The sequence below is a fragment of the Macrobrachium rosenbergii genome, chromosome 50 (genome assembly GCF_040412425.1).
Source record: "Macrobrachium rosenbergii isolate ZJJX-2024 chromosome 50, ASM4041242v1, whole genome shotgun sequence".
Classification (NCBI taxonomy): Eukaryota; Metazoa; Arthropoda; class Malacostraca; order Decapoda; family Palaemonidae; genus Macrobrachium; species Macrobrachium rosenbergii.
The window spans coordinates 10400338-10415000 of NC_089790.1; the positions used below are offsets into that span (position 1 = coordinate 10400338).

The following is a 14663-nucleotide window of genomic DNA, read 5'->3' on the forward strand; positions in this document are numbered from 1 at the left end:
CAATGTATCATATACTTTACCCATCCCCTCAAGTAAGAGGTTACCACGGCCCTTCGACGAGCGCTACTAACTTTTTTATATATATTACTATGTCGTTTCCCCCCTCCCCTCTCTCATTCTTGATGATTCAGGTGTCTTCATCTTTGCCCCGCATTGAGATAGGCCATTCCTCCCCAGGATATATTTTCGGGGGCGGAAGGGCTGGAGTCTGTTTTGAACGACATTTTCAGGCTGAACGCTTACAGATGGGAACTATAAATTCCTTGCTGTTAATCCAATTTAGTTGTATCTTCCCTCGCCGCCTACCCTGTCGGTCTTTGCTCTTTATGTGATAACTTACTGTACGTGGCATGATCCGTGGGTACGGTGTTCCTTATGGTATGGCCTCTCTCTCTCTCTCTCTCTCTCTCTCTCTCTCTCTCTCTCTCTCTCTCTCTCTCTCTCTGTGAGCTTTGCATTAAGGCATGTCGCTTATAATGGAACTGTTGACTAATTTCACGGATGGTTGAGAGGGAGAGAAAAAAGAGAGAGAGAGAGAACCGAATCTTTTTTTTTATTGCGTAGTTTGGATGATGATCCCACGTGAATTTTCCTTATATTCTTGGCGTTTATTCTCGAAATCTTAAAGGAAGTTATTTCGATTCTTGACTTCGGCGACGCTGTCTGTAGAATATAGACTAACATAACCTCTTCAACTATGAGAAAAATATTTTTTGTTGGGATTTCTGTCATGAGAAAAATATTTGCTTGGGTTTCTGTTATGAGAAAAATATTATTTGTTGGGATGTTATTTGTTGGGGTTTCTGTCATGAGAAAAATATTATTTGTTGGTGTTTTTGTTATGAGAAAAATATTATTTGTTGGGTTTTCTGTCATGGGAAAAAATATTATTTACTAAGGTTTGTGTTATGAGAAAAATATTTGTTTGGGTTCCTGTTATGAGAAAAATATTATTTGTTGGGGTTTCTGTTGAGAGAAAAATATTATTTGCTTGGGTTTCTGTCGAGAGAAAAATATTTGTTGGGTTTCTGTTATGAGAAAAATATTATTTACTGGGGTTTCTGTTATGAGAAAAATATTATTTGTTGGGGTTTCTGTTATGGGGAAAATATTACTTGGTGTTTCTGTTATGAGAAAAATATTATTTACTGGGGTTTCTGTTATGAGAAAAATATTTTTGTTGGTTTTTCTATTATGAGAAAAATATTGTTTGTTGGGTTTCTGTTATGAGAAAAATATTGTTTGTTGGGGTTTCTATTATGAAAAAAAATATTATTTGTTGGGGTTTCTGTTATGAGAAAAATATTATCTGTTGGGTTTCTGTTATTCAGTTTTGATCAGCTATGTGTATTGTCTATCAGTTTTTCATCAACATTATGTTTTCTGATTTATTGCCCCAGGTAAGTGCCTAAGATATATGCCATTACTTTGATAGATAAAACAGACTTGAAATTAGCTGCAGGACCTTAGTAACGAGACCTTTCTCAGATGACTGCGCAAGCTTTTGAATATGATCCTCACTAGTGTGATCCTCTGTCTGTACCTAGATGTTGAGAAGTACATCGGTTCTTTAACATTGAATTAATTATTTATGCAAAAGTTATGTTAGGAAAACATGGAAAAGATATTAGCTGCATGCCAAAAACGAGAGGTAATCAACTAAACATATGAAAAGATAGATAAGCTTGCCATTCTTTAGTCCATTATTATTATAAAGACTAATCAACATCTAATTAGATAAATAGATATTTTTCAAAGTTGAAGATATACCAAGGTATGGTATAAGAAATTCCTCAGGGGAAAATGTAGCCTTTCATAATGAGAGCGGAGACTTCTTTTCACCGGTTGATCCCAAGAATTACGGGCTAATCTCTTTTCCACTCGCCTGTCACTCCTCTTTTTTTTCTTTTCCTCTTTTCTCCTCCTTTTTTGGCTGCCACCGATTTCTCTCGCTCCGCTTTCCTCTTGGGTTCGTGTTCTCTCTCTCTCTCTCTCTCTCTCTCTCTCTCTCTCTCTCTCTCTCTCTCTCTCTCTCTCTCTCTCCTTTATCATCACTCGCATTTTCCGTTAGATGAATACTGGGTTCTGTGGCTTGCTCTCCGTTTGTCTTTTAATTGTTTTGTTTTTTTTAATTGTTTTGTTTAGTATGTTTTCTGTTGTGCTGTATTTATTCATGGAATGCCTTCCTTCCTCTGCTTTATAAATGTCATAGCTTGGGTTGTGTACTGTTCTTGATATTGGCGTTTCTTACGTGCATACACTGGTTTCGATTAATCAAATATAGGTCACTACTTCACTCATTCATGTTATTTTGCACACTACCTGCTACGTTCCTTGCTTCAGTTGTTGTGTGACTCGCCTCTTCTTCTCCCCAACCATGATCCATATAATTTTAATCATAAATCACTACTTATTGTCCCTCCACTATCTTTACTAACGTCTATTGCTTCGTCTTCCTGGCTTCCATTTACCATCACATATCGTTTGGTAGTCCATGGATAAGAAGAGGAAAAGATTAGGCGACAGGGCAGAGCCTTGAGGGATACCACTAGAGATAGGGAGGAACAGAAAAACCTGAAAATAAATATGCACTGAGAAGAAAGTAAACCCATGAGCAAAGAAAGTGGCACTGGTAGACTCTGTCAGTTGCCATATTGCTGTCAAGTGTGGCATTTTTATTGGAGGGTAGATTGAGATGCCCCCGTGCCAACATAAAATAAAACGGTAATAAAAGGTAAAATATACATGATGATAGAGTTTTAGAATCAAATCAATAACAGGTTCGACAAGAAAAATATATTGAATTATTTTACTTGAGTAATCGAAAAATATATTTTTTTATTATTCATGAAAATATTATGATTTTAAATCATGCTCTCTCATAGTAAATGTGAGTTTTATTAGCCATAAATTTGTAGAATTACGGTGTATTTTCTTCACTTTGATTTATTTAAGCTATTCTAAGTAGGGAATTTTGATAGGCAAGCGGTGTACTCAAAGACTTTGTCGAAACCATTGATTCGAGTTTTAACTGGTTTGGTCAGTCCTTTATGCCTTAATTTATATGTCTTCATTTAAACCTAATTCTTAAAATTTGACGTTCATGTCGCTTCGGTCTTTGCTCTTCACGATGAAACCACAAGGAAATAATGTGTAATTTTTTTTTACATATAAGCTCATATCAGTGCTTTGTGGCGTTTATATATGAAATTTTATAGCCACTGAAAAAAATCCTGAAATGTATACTAATTCACTCACTGGATGTAAATTAAAAAAAAATGGTAAAGACTTGATCATGATTTGCTTTTCATAGAGAACAATATTTGAGGGAAAATAATAACTTAAGATATTTGGGTATGAATGCCACACCGCACAGTATTCGCTTGTTTGCAAACTAATCTCTTTTGCTCTTCTTTTCTGTGCATATAGACGCTTATTACAGGTAAATATTCTGGTCTCAGTTAATGATCCGTTCATATTTTACTCATACCCGGGTAAATTAATTAAGGACCAATGTCATTTTATGTATAGAATATCAGGTAAGAATTCGGCGAGGTATGCCCCTGATTAGAAACCAAGTCTGGCCGGCTCCCGGCATCTTTTTGTTGCGAGTGCGATGGTTCCTATCTAAATTCCGGAATGGCGTATAAGGCATGATGGTAATCCAGCGTGGGTTGAACGGGAGGTCGTTCTGTGGAGAGATTTATGGAGTTGCTCAGGATTTACTGGTAATAGAGTTGGAATAGAGGAGACAGAAAGAAAGTCTTGTTGGAGCTAACTGGCCCTGATGAAGGTTGTGACTTTCCTGATTTTTCTTCTCCCTCTCTTTGGGTTTTTTTCTGTTGTTTTCCTTCCCATTCCTTGGCCAGAATGATAAAATTGTTCCTCTTGGTAATTTTACTAAAATTCATTTTGACTTTTGATTATTCTTTTTCCTTTGGTCCCATTCCTTGTTTGTGAATGATAAAAGTAGTTACATGGTAATTTTACTAAAATTCATTATATACTTTGTAATCTGCCCTGCAATTTTCCGTTCTAACTTGGCTTGTAAAGTCGAGGTGGTTTGTTTTCATGAAAAATGTACTGTTGTTTTTATGTGACTGGCTCATTCATTTGCATTCCTTTGGGGAAATACTTGGTAATTAACCCTAAACCCTGTGTAGGAGTCAGCGAACAACTAATCAAGGGGAAAATTAATTAAAACGTATAGCTAGCAGTTGTTATGTTTTTATTTGTTTGCTATTTTTTACTTATTCATTTTTATTATTGTATTCATTCTTGCTTATTAATTTTTATTATTTTATTCATTCTTATATTAACTTTTTCTTTTCGGTTGGTTATATAGTTATGTTAACTAGATGGGAATTGGAGTGAGGTGCTTATACCCGTGATCAAGAAAAGCATGTACCGTAACTTACATGCATCTTATTCCGCTCCTGCGTGGATGACCTTTATCGCTGCAACGCCAGTTATTACAAATGAATAAACCAAGGACTCAGAAAAATGCGCTTTTTAAGTAAACACGAAGTATGAAAATTTATATAAATAATCTTAAAAAGGGAGAGATATTCGGTATGTATTTTATCCTTTCCATATTTTAATTTTGTCTTAATATGTTTATGGCAGTTATTGGAGTTACACTGAATATCTTGTACCTTACCAGACTCCTTACTGGACGCTACGTTTATAGTTTTTGCGATGTCTGATGCATTAAGTTACAGATGATCGCGTAAACGACGTATAGCTAATTCATACATATTATACGATACAGGATTACGTGAATTGGAAACCGTTTTATTTCATTTGAAAATTTTTAACACAATTTTTTTTTTTTTTTTATTCTTGCCATCTTTTGAAGTTAACTTGAAAATGCGTGAATACTTGTGAATTAAGAGGTGAACCATTCAGCGAACAAAAGAATTTTATGACCCAGCATCTGTTGTCAATACCAAATCACTGTTACAATTCCCGTTAAGAAAATGTTTTAAGAAATGACAAAACATAAGCACAGATCCCTGTGACTTTTGGGTCCACATTTTGCCCTTTTCACGCATATTTAGGCAAAGCCAACGGCCCTGGTTCCCCAGACTTCAGATTCACAGACAGGGACAGTGTGCTAGTTTGAAAATCAATAAATTGTCATTCTAGTCTGGCATGTGATGGCCTTGGACACTGTAATGCACAGCTGCGTATTACTTATGAAAAGTTACACATGTGGACTCGTGTAGAAATACCATCTATCTCAGATATAAGCAGAATTCCCCCGCGGTGCTTTAGCTGACATCAGTAAAGGGCTCAGATTTGTTCTTCATGGACTACTCAGTAAAAGCTATCTTTCATTCCAGAAAGCTGTGGTTTTCCTTGAAGCTTATTGCAGTCCAGTAGCTAATGTATTGCGCTATAGAGAGAGAGACTGAATGTGAATAGTTATTTTAAAAATGTTTGTGTAAATTATGTGTAAGGAAGTTCTTTCCTGCATGATTAATAAGAACACAAAATTAACTGATGGTGAAAGGAAGCCTATTATTATTATTATTATTATTATTATTATTATTATTATTATTATTATTATTATTATTATTATTATTATTATTATTATGAACATAGTTATAGTTCATATTGTTTCCTTTCATTATTTCCTACTCTTTTATAGTAAGTGCAGAATTATTTGTCTATAGAGATAAAGATTTATCATTGTTAGTTTTGCTGTAGTTTCCATGTTATTCTCTCTTCTCTCTCTCTCTCTCTCTCTCTCTCTCTCTCTCTCTCTCTCTCTCTCTCTCTCTCTCTCTCTCTCTCTCTCTCAAAAGCCTATTTTAATGTGAAGGAATTGAATGAAGTCTACGGTGACGGTCCTCCGGATTTCAGGGAATCACAGATTGAGATCCGTGACGGATTAAATAAGTTGATTTTGTGGATCAAATTGCAATTGGCTAGTTGGAACCATGTAGGAAGTATTGATTGGCTTATAGACTTACGAACCCTTTTTTTCAATGACAAAACTCATGTTGTATCTAAATACTGATTTCAGTTTGTGTAAGAGAGTCTGTAAGTAATGAACTCCACATTATTAAAACACAAAATAAAAAGATGAGGTCACGATTTGGTTGAGAAAATTATTTGAATATTGCTGTCATGTTTGACGGACAGGTGCAGTAATAAAAGCAGTAATAAACTGAATTATTTAAAACATTCATGCTGATTATCTGATATCAATGGTCATCATATAATTATAGAAAGTTTAACTCGTTTCCATGAAATTCGACATGGTGTACATTTGTAAGGTGTCACGGAATTTAAGGCTGTTCTTTAATACTACCGAAATTTTGATTCCTTAAAAAATCGTATTATTTATTATCTTTCTTTTTTAGAATGTTTATTTTCTTGTCACGTTCGTTTTGCTTAACTGTTTTACTGTTTTATTTTTAGTGCCTCATAAAATCTCAGATATCTTCTCTTCAGTATATTTAAAGAAAATAAAATAATTGAAAATAATTTATTTGTCATTTTTTTTGTATTTTTACAGTACGTGGTTTACTATACCGAATCAGACAGAGAGAGAGAGAGAGAGAGAGAGAGAGAGAGAGAGAGAGAGAGGGACGTGTTTGTGAGGCATAAATTATAGGTCGTTCCCGGTGTTACTGGTGACTAACAATGAGAGAGAGAGAGGGAGAGAGAGAGTTTTATTGCTACATAATGTAATCATCAGTGACTTTTATTGCCAGCATCTCCAACTTTTCCCATGAATCAGGTCGTAATTCTGTCTCAGCGCCAACTTATTGATGCCGAGTGATTATTGTGGGTTAAGGTTAAATGATTTTTTTTTTTTTATCATTGCGGCACGACATTTGGTATGCTGGTATGGTGCCTCATGGTACCAGTGAACTCCAAATGAGCTTAGGAGTCTACTGCAGTGATCGTTACGTAAAACATTTAGTCTACAGTATTTTTTTTATTATTATTATTATTTGGATGTGTACTTAATCGCTTCCTTTTTTGTGTGATCCATATTTACATTCATTGCTGCATTTCCCGATTTTTATTTACCTTCAGAACTTTGGTTGGTCCTGCTCACATTTATTCTCAACATTCTCCTCTTCCAAACGTCCTCAAAATTATTCACTTGTTATCTGAGAGTACAGTATAATTCAGGAGAGTTAAATACAAAGAGGAAAGAAAGAACTAGAAAGTACTGGATAGGTGTAGAAGAGGTTTTCATGAAGAAGAACGTCTAATATTATATATATATATATATATATATATATATATATATATATATATATATATATATATATATATATATATGTGTGTGTGTGTGTGTGTGTGTGTGTGTGTATGTATGTATATATATATGTATATATACACGCATATATACATATATATATACATAATATGTGTGTGTATAACCAAAATCTGTGCTTTGAAATATGTGTCGTCATGTGAAGGTGATGCTTATGTTTTTTCTCTTTTCTTTTCAGGTACTGTTTTGCATCATTCAGCCTTAGGCCAAGGATGAACAGTTATTGCTTTTGTTAGCAATCAGTTTGTTTTGTAAGTATGATAATTTTTTTTTTTTATGATTGTAGATGCAACTTTTTCTCAATTTTAGGAAAGAAACCTTTTTTTTTTACTGGAAAGAAACTGCTTGGGAATTAGGTCTTTAGTGACTTTGTTCGTTATGATAACCAACGTCGTCGTAAAATCGTGCTCTGCCTATCGTAATGGGGATCATATCATCACTGACTTGAAGTGAATAGCCCCATTCCTAGGATTATGAAAGGAGAATAATTCAGCGTGTTCGTCAAATGTCAGATACGGTGGTTTCATTTTCCTGGCTACTTTTCCTCCTTTTCCCCGGCTTTCTCTCTTCTCTACTTATTCTATTTCCATTCTTTTTTTTATTTCTTAGCCGTCCCCATTACTTGCGTTTCCTCTTTACTGGTTTGTTTGATTTCCAACCCCCTCCCCATTCTCCATCTTCTCCTGTCTCTGATTTTCTATTTTATGAGTGTTTGTCTTTATCCCTCCTCCACCATACCATTCCTTATTGCCCCTCTTCCGTCATTTTTGCTCTTTCTGTTTCTCATTCACCTTGACTTATCTTTCCAAATTTCATGACCCGTGTGGCCTTCTATCTTCCTATACTCTCCTAGTCTTACTACATTGCCTGTTCTTCCCCATTCTGTGTTCTTCCCATATCCTTGTGTTCCATAACTTACACTTGCCTGGTTCCTTGACTTTCGTAGTTTCTGAAACATCTCTTTTATTTTCCTCTACTCCATCTCCTGTCCATCTTCATTCCTTTTTTTCCCTATCCCCAGTCATTCCTCCATTTTCTTCCCCCACCCCCCCACCCCCATCACCACACCCTTCCCTATTCCTCGGTGTGTGTAGTTTCATATCCTTCTCCATAACTTTCCTTTACCGCATTCATTGACGTTTCCTACGCGTTTTATACCTTTTCTCCGTTTCATTTTGTTTGTTGAAGTGCAATCTTTATTCGTTGACCTTTGTCCATTATTTCCCAATACCACAATACCTGTCGCTCCAAATTTCTGGCTTTGCCCATGCTAATTTCCTTCGTTGTCATACGCCATGACATTCGTTCCCCTGTCATCTGTTCTCTTGACAGCTCATTCTTAGTCCCTCTCTGTTCCCTAATATTCGTTTTTTTATTTTTCTCCATTTCTTAGGAATTCGTCTTTAATCCTTCTCGATTCTCTGACACTCGATCCATATCTTTTTCCATTTGTATCCCGCAACTAGGTCTTTATCCCCTTTTTTTTTTTACCGCTTCCATATCCCTACACTAGTTCCTGAGAACTAGTCTTTTATCCTTCTCCATGTCCTGAGAACTCTTTCAACCCTCTCCATTCCACGACACTCCTTCTTTTTTCTTATCCATTCCCTGGCATTCGTCTTTTATCCTTTTTATTCCTTGCCACTTATATCTTATTATCATTCCCTGACCCTATTCTTTATCACCCTTTTACTTCCTTGACACTCGTACTCAATCCTTCACCATTCCTAATATTGGTCGTTATCCTTTTGCATTCCCTGATACTTGTTCCATATCCTTTTCCTTACTCTGACACTTGTTCCATGTCCTTTTCCATTCCCTGACACTTGTTCCATGTCCTTTTCCTTACTCTGACACTTGTTCCATGTCCTTTTCCATTCCCTGACACTTGTTCCATGTCCTTTTCCTTACTCTGACACTTGTTCCATATCCTTTTCCATTCCCTGACACTTGTTCCATGTCCTTTTCCATTCCCTGACACTTGTTCCATGTCCTTTTCCATTCCCTGACACTTGTTCCATGTCCTTTTCCATTCCTGACACTTGTTCCATGTCCTTTTCCATTCCCTGACACTTGTTCCATGTCCTTTTCCTTACTCTGACACTTGTTCCATGTCCTTTTCCATTCCCTGGCACTTGTTCCATGTCCTTTTCCTTACTCTGACACTTGTTCCATGTCCTTTTCCATTCCCTGACACTTGTTCCATGTCCTTTTCCATTCTCTGGCACTTGTTCCATGTCCTTTTCCTTACTCTGACACTTGTTCCATGTCCTTTTCCTTACTCTGACACTTGTTCCATGTCCTTTTCCATTCCCTGACACTTGTTCCATGTCCTTTTCCATTCCCTGACACTTGTTCCATATCCTTTTCCATTCCCTGACACTTGTTCCATATCCTTTTCCATTCCCTGACACTTGTTCCATGTCCTTTTCCATTCCCTGACACTTGTTCCATGTCCTTTTCCTTACTCTGACACTTGTTCCATGTCCTTTTCCATTCCCTGGCACTTGTTCCATGTCCTTTTCCTTACTCTGACACTTGTTCCATGTCCTTTTCCATTCCCTGACACTTGTTCCATGTCCTTTTCCTTACTCTGACACTTGTTCCATATCCTTTTCCATTCCCTGACACTTGTTCCATGTCCTTTTCCATTCCCTGACACTTGTTCCATGTCCTTTTCCATTCCCTGACACTTGTTCCATGTCCTTTTCCATTCCCTGACACTTGCTCCATGTCCTTTTCCTTACTCTGACACTTGTTCCATGTCCTTTTCCATTCCCTGACACTTGTTCCATGTCCTTTTTCTTACTCTGACACTTGTTCCATGTCCTTTCCATTCCCTGACACTTGTTCCATGTCCTTTTCCATTCCTGACACTTGTTCCATGTCCTTTTCCATTCTCTGGCACTTGTTCCATGTCCTTTTCCTTACTCTGACACTTGTTCCATGTCCTCCTTTTCCTTACTTGACACTTGTTCCATGTCCTTTTCCATTCCTGACACTTGTTCCATGTCCTTTTCCATTCCTGACACTTGTTCCATGTCCTTTTCCATTCCTGACACTTGTTCCATGTCCTTTTCCATTCCCTGACACTTGTTCCATGTCCTTTTCCATTCCCTGACACTTGTTCCATGTCCTTTTCCTTACTCTGACACTTGTTCCATGTCCTTTTCCATTCCCTGACACTTGTTCCATGTCCTTTTCCATTCCCTGACACTTGTTCCATATCCTTTTCCATTCCCTGACACTTGTTCCATATCCTTTTCCATTCCCTGACACTTGTTCCATATCCTTTTCCATTCCCTGACACTTGTTCCATATCCTTTTCCATTCCCTGACACTTGTTCCATACACTTGTTCCATGTCCTTTTCCTTACTCTGACACTTGTTCCATGTCCTTTTCCATTCCCTGACACTTGTTCCATGTCCTTTTCCTTACTCTGACACTTGTTCCATGTCCTTTTCCATTCCTGACACTTGTTCCATGTCCTTTTCCTTACTCTGACACTTGTTCCATATCCTTTTCCATTCCTGACACTTGTTCCATGTCCTTTCCATTCCCTGACACTTGTTCCATGTCCTTTTCCATTCCCTGACACTTGTTCCATGTCCTTTTCCATTCCTGACACTTGTTCCATGTCCTTTTCCACTCTGACACTTGTTCCATGTCCTTTTCCATTCCCTGACACTTGTTCCATGTCCTTTTCCTTACTCTGACACTTGTTCCATGTCCTTTTCCATTCCTGACACTTGTTCCATGTCCTTTTCCTTTTGACACTTGTTCCATATCCTTTTCCCTGACACTTGTTCCATGTCCTTTCCATTCCCCTGACACTTGTTCCATGTCCTTTTCCTTACTCTGACACTTGTTCCATGTCCTTTCCATTCCCCTGACACTTGTTCCATGTCCTTTTCCATTCCCTGACACTTGTTCCATGTCCTTTTCCTTACTCTGACACTTGTTCCATGTCCTTTTCCATTCCCTGACACTTGTCCCATGTCCTTTTCCTTACTCTGACACTTGTTCCATATCCTTTTCCATTCCCTGACACTTGTTCCATGTCCTTTTCCATTCCCTGACACTTGTTCCATGTCCTTTTCCTTACTCTGACACTTGTTCCATGTCCTTTTCCATTCCTGACACTTGTTCCATGTCCTTTTCCATTCCCTGACACTTGTTCCATGTCCTTTTCCTTACTCTGACACTTGTTCCATGTCCTTTTCCATTCCCTGACACTTGTTCCATGTCCTTTTCCATTCCCTGACACTTGTTCCATGTCCTTTTCCTTACTCTGACACTTGTTCCATGTCCTTTTCCATTCCCTGACACTTGTTCCATGTCCTTTTCCATTCCCTGACACTTGTTCCATGTCCTTTTCCATTCTCTGGCACTTGTTCCATGTCCTTTTCCTTACTCTGACACTTGTTCCATGTCCTTTTCCTTACTCTGACACTTGTTCCATGTCCTTTTCCATTCCCTGACACTTGTTCCATGTCCTTTTCCATTCCCTGACACTTGTTCCATGTCCTTTTCCATTCTCTGGCACTTGTTCCATGTCCTTTTCCTTACTCTGACACCTTGTTCCATGTCCTTTTCCATTCCCTGACACTTGTCCCATGTCCTTTTCCATTCCCTGACACTTGTTCCATGTCCTTTTCCTTACTCTGACACTTGTTCCATATCCTTTTCCATTCTCTGGCACTTGTTCCATATCCTTTTCCATTCTCTGACACTTGTTCCATATCCTTTTCCATTCTCTGGCACTTGTTCCATATCCTTTTCCATTCCCTGACACTTGTTCCATATCCTTTTCCATTCTCTGGCACTTGTTCCATATCCTTTTCCATTCCCTGACACTTGTTCCATATCCTTTTCCGTTCCCTGACACTTGTTCCATATCCTTTTCCATTCCCTGACACTTGTTCCATATCCTTTCCATTCCTGACACTTGTTCCATAGCTTTTCCATTCCACACTTGTTCCATATCCTTTTCCATTTGACACTTGTTCCATATCCTGTTCCATTCCTGACACTTGTTCCATATGCTTTTCCATTCCCCGACACTTGTTCCATATCCTTTTCCATTCCCTGACACTTGTTCCATATCCTTTTCCATTCCCTGACACACGTTCCATACCCTTTTCTATTCCCTGTCAGTCGTTTTCTAACGCATTCTCTCCGAAATCCATCTCCAGACTTTTATTAATTTTGTCAGAATTGGTCGAGTGTCACGCCTGACGCAATAATCAATTGATGAAACCCTTTGGCCATTTAAGTGATAGAGAAGGTCGGGGCTAAGTGAAAGGATTTCCTTTAATTCTGGATATTTCCAGCAAATACACCACCCACGATTTGAAAGCCCTCAGAATTTTTGGGCTTCAGTTATTGGGAACAGGAGACTGATTACTGATTTTATCCCGATTTTATTTTTATCGAGAAGACTCTTGTAATCGTTAAGCGTATTACGTTCTCAACAAAGCTGGCTTTGATTTTGTAGAAAGTATCAAATTTAATGAAGTGATACTTTTTTTGTTTGCGTTATTAACAAATTAAGGTAGGCTTTGCCATTTGCAGTTCAGTATTTTAATGCCATTCATGCTATCGAGATTGGTTTTTCCCTCTACTTTAGAACTCAAAATTGCTTGCTTCTTTGCTCTGGTGTTATGTTAAGTGACAAATTAAGGTAGGCTCTGTTATTTGCAATTCAGTATTTTAATGTCATTCATGCCATTTAGATTGGGGTTTTCTTCTACTTTAGAATTGAAAATTGTTTGCTTCTTTGTTCTGGTGTTATGTTAAGTGATGAGCTTTAAGTCGATATAGCCTATAGCTGTTGCTTTTGAGGTGTTGTCATCTTAACATTTGTGTGTGTATTTTATTTTTTAAATTTATTTATTTATTTTTTTTTTTTTACGAAAATGTCAAAAGTGGAATTGGATGTGGATATGCTTCTTTTTTTGTGTGTGTATGTCGGATTCCTTTTCATTTCATCTTGTTCGCATTTTATGACAGGATAATGTTGATTTTAGCATCGCGGCATTCTGTCTCTTTAAGCCTTCCTTTCAGCCTCATTTATGAAAGTAAAGATGTCTGCCATTTTAAGGCAAGCCGATGATATCTTGCTTTTTCGAAATTTGTAACTCGGAAGCCTTATATACCTCAGTGTTGCCGTCTATGTTCGTATTGGTAAAGGAAACTGCAAATGTTTTCAGTCGTTTATGTCATTTTCATCCACAAGCTATTCTTGAGATATAAAGAGTGCCACAATGTAATGTATTTAGTATTGCAACACTTTTCCCTTCTGAGTATGAAAATAAATTAGACTTAATGCTGAGTCTCTTTCATTTTGATTAGTTACTCGAAATTTTAATCTTAGAGTTTTCCATACCATTGTTTTTTTTACTTCAACTGTTGAACGTATCTCCATGGTTTAATTGTGAACAGAGCACCAGAGACATCTTCTTATGTACGGCCATTCTCTGAAGCTTAGTGAATAAAAAAAACACTTTTTTTTTTTTTTTTTTTGGCTGTAGGCCACTACGTGTGAATACTTGAGAGATGTGTCTGCATATGAGACTCAGACACCTGTTGCTTTCAAATTAACATATAACTTTTCATTGTTGAATCATTCGTTACCCAAGAAAACCTGAGAAAATGTTCGCAGGAACTAATCAGCAATTAAAATACTGTTATTTCTTTATTGCCAGTTCTTATAATCTTCCCTCTGTGAGAGATGGTGCCGTTTGTTGTTAATTTAATGTAATTAACTTTTTTTGGAATGCAGGCTAGACTTGGGTAAATCTGACTAGTCTCCCACTCCCATGCTTATTTTATAGATATTACTTTAGCCATTGTTCCGGAGAGTTTCACAGTTGTTCTCAGTTAGCCCCATGTTGTTGTTCTCGTTGTCCAGTTGAGGTTTACAACCCCACCGATGCTGTGTGGAGGTCAAGAGTTCGACTGTTCAGTGGTTTTGTGGGTATCTCCCTACTTGAAGGTCATGGAATGATAATTATCATCTTTTGTAATTCCTGAATCATGTAATTTGCCTGTTTCCAAGAAGTGGGTCTGTCATATCTCAAGGCGTTCATCACACCAACCCTTGCATGACCAAGCCCCTTTTGGACTGCCGTGTCATATGTTTCTTCGCCACTGAAAACAGCGAAAGCACGAAGAAATTACACCTGAAACTCTTTGTCTACACTCTACACCATCATGCAATACGAAAACTGTGATACTGGAGATTTTGAAACTGATTTCGCACGCTGTTGAATTTATATAACATTTATGGGCCCTTTCGGGAGGGGAACGAAGGTTTGCGCCTCCGAATCAAGAGACATCGATTATTGGCCCATTGTATGA

The 14663-nt window shown here is 37.4% G+C and overlaps 1 protein-coding gene across 42 annotated transcripts in view; it reads left to right on the forward strand.

The window, feature by feature from the left end:
• Positions 1–14663, forward strand: part of Cadps (calcium-dependent secretion activator 1) — a 760773-nt gene that overhangs the window by 295260 nt on the left and 450850 nt on the right. The window contains exon 3 of one of the 42 annotated variants that reach the window (XM_067093765.1): positions 7479–7551. The exons of the other annotated variants lie outside the window; for them this stretch is intronic. The gene's annotated coding sequence lies outside the window, so the exon portion shown is untranslated. The remainder of the gene's footprint in view (positions 1–7478; positions 7552–14663) is intronic. 42 annotated transcript variants of the gene reach the window in all.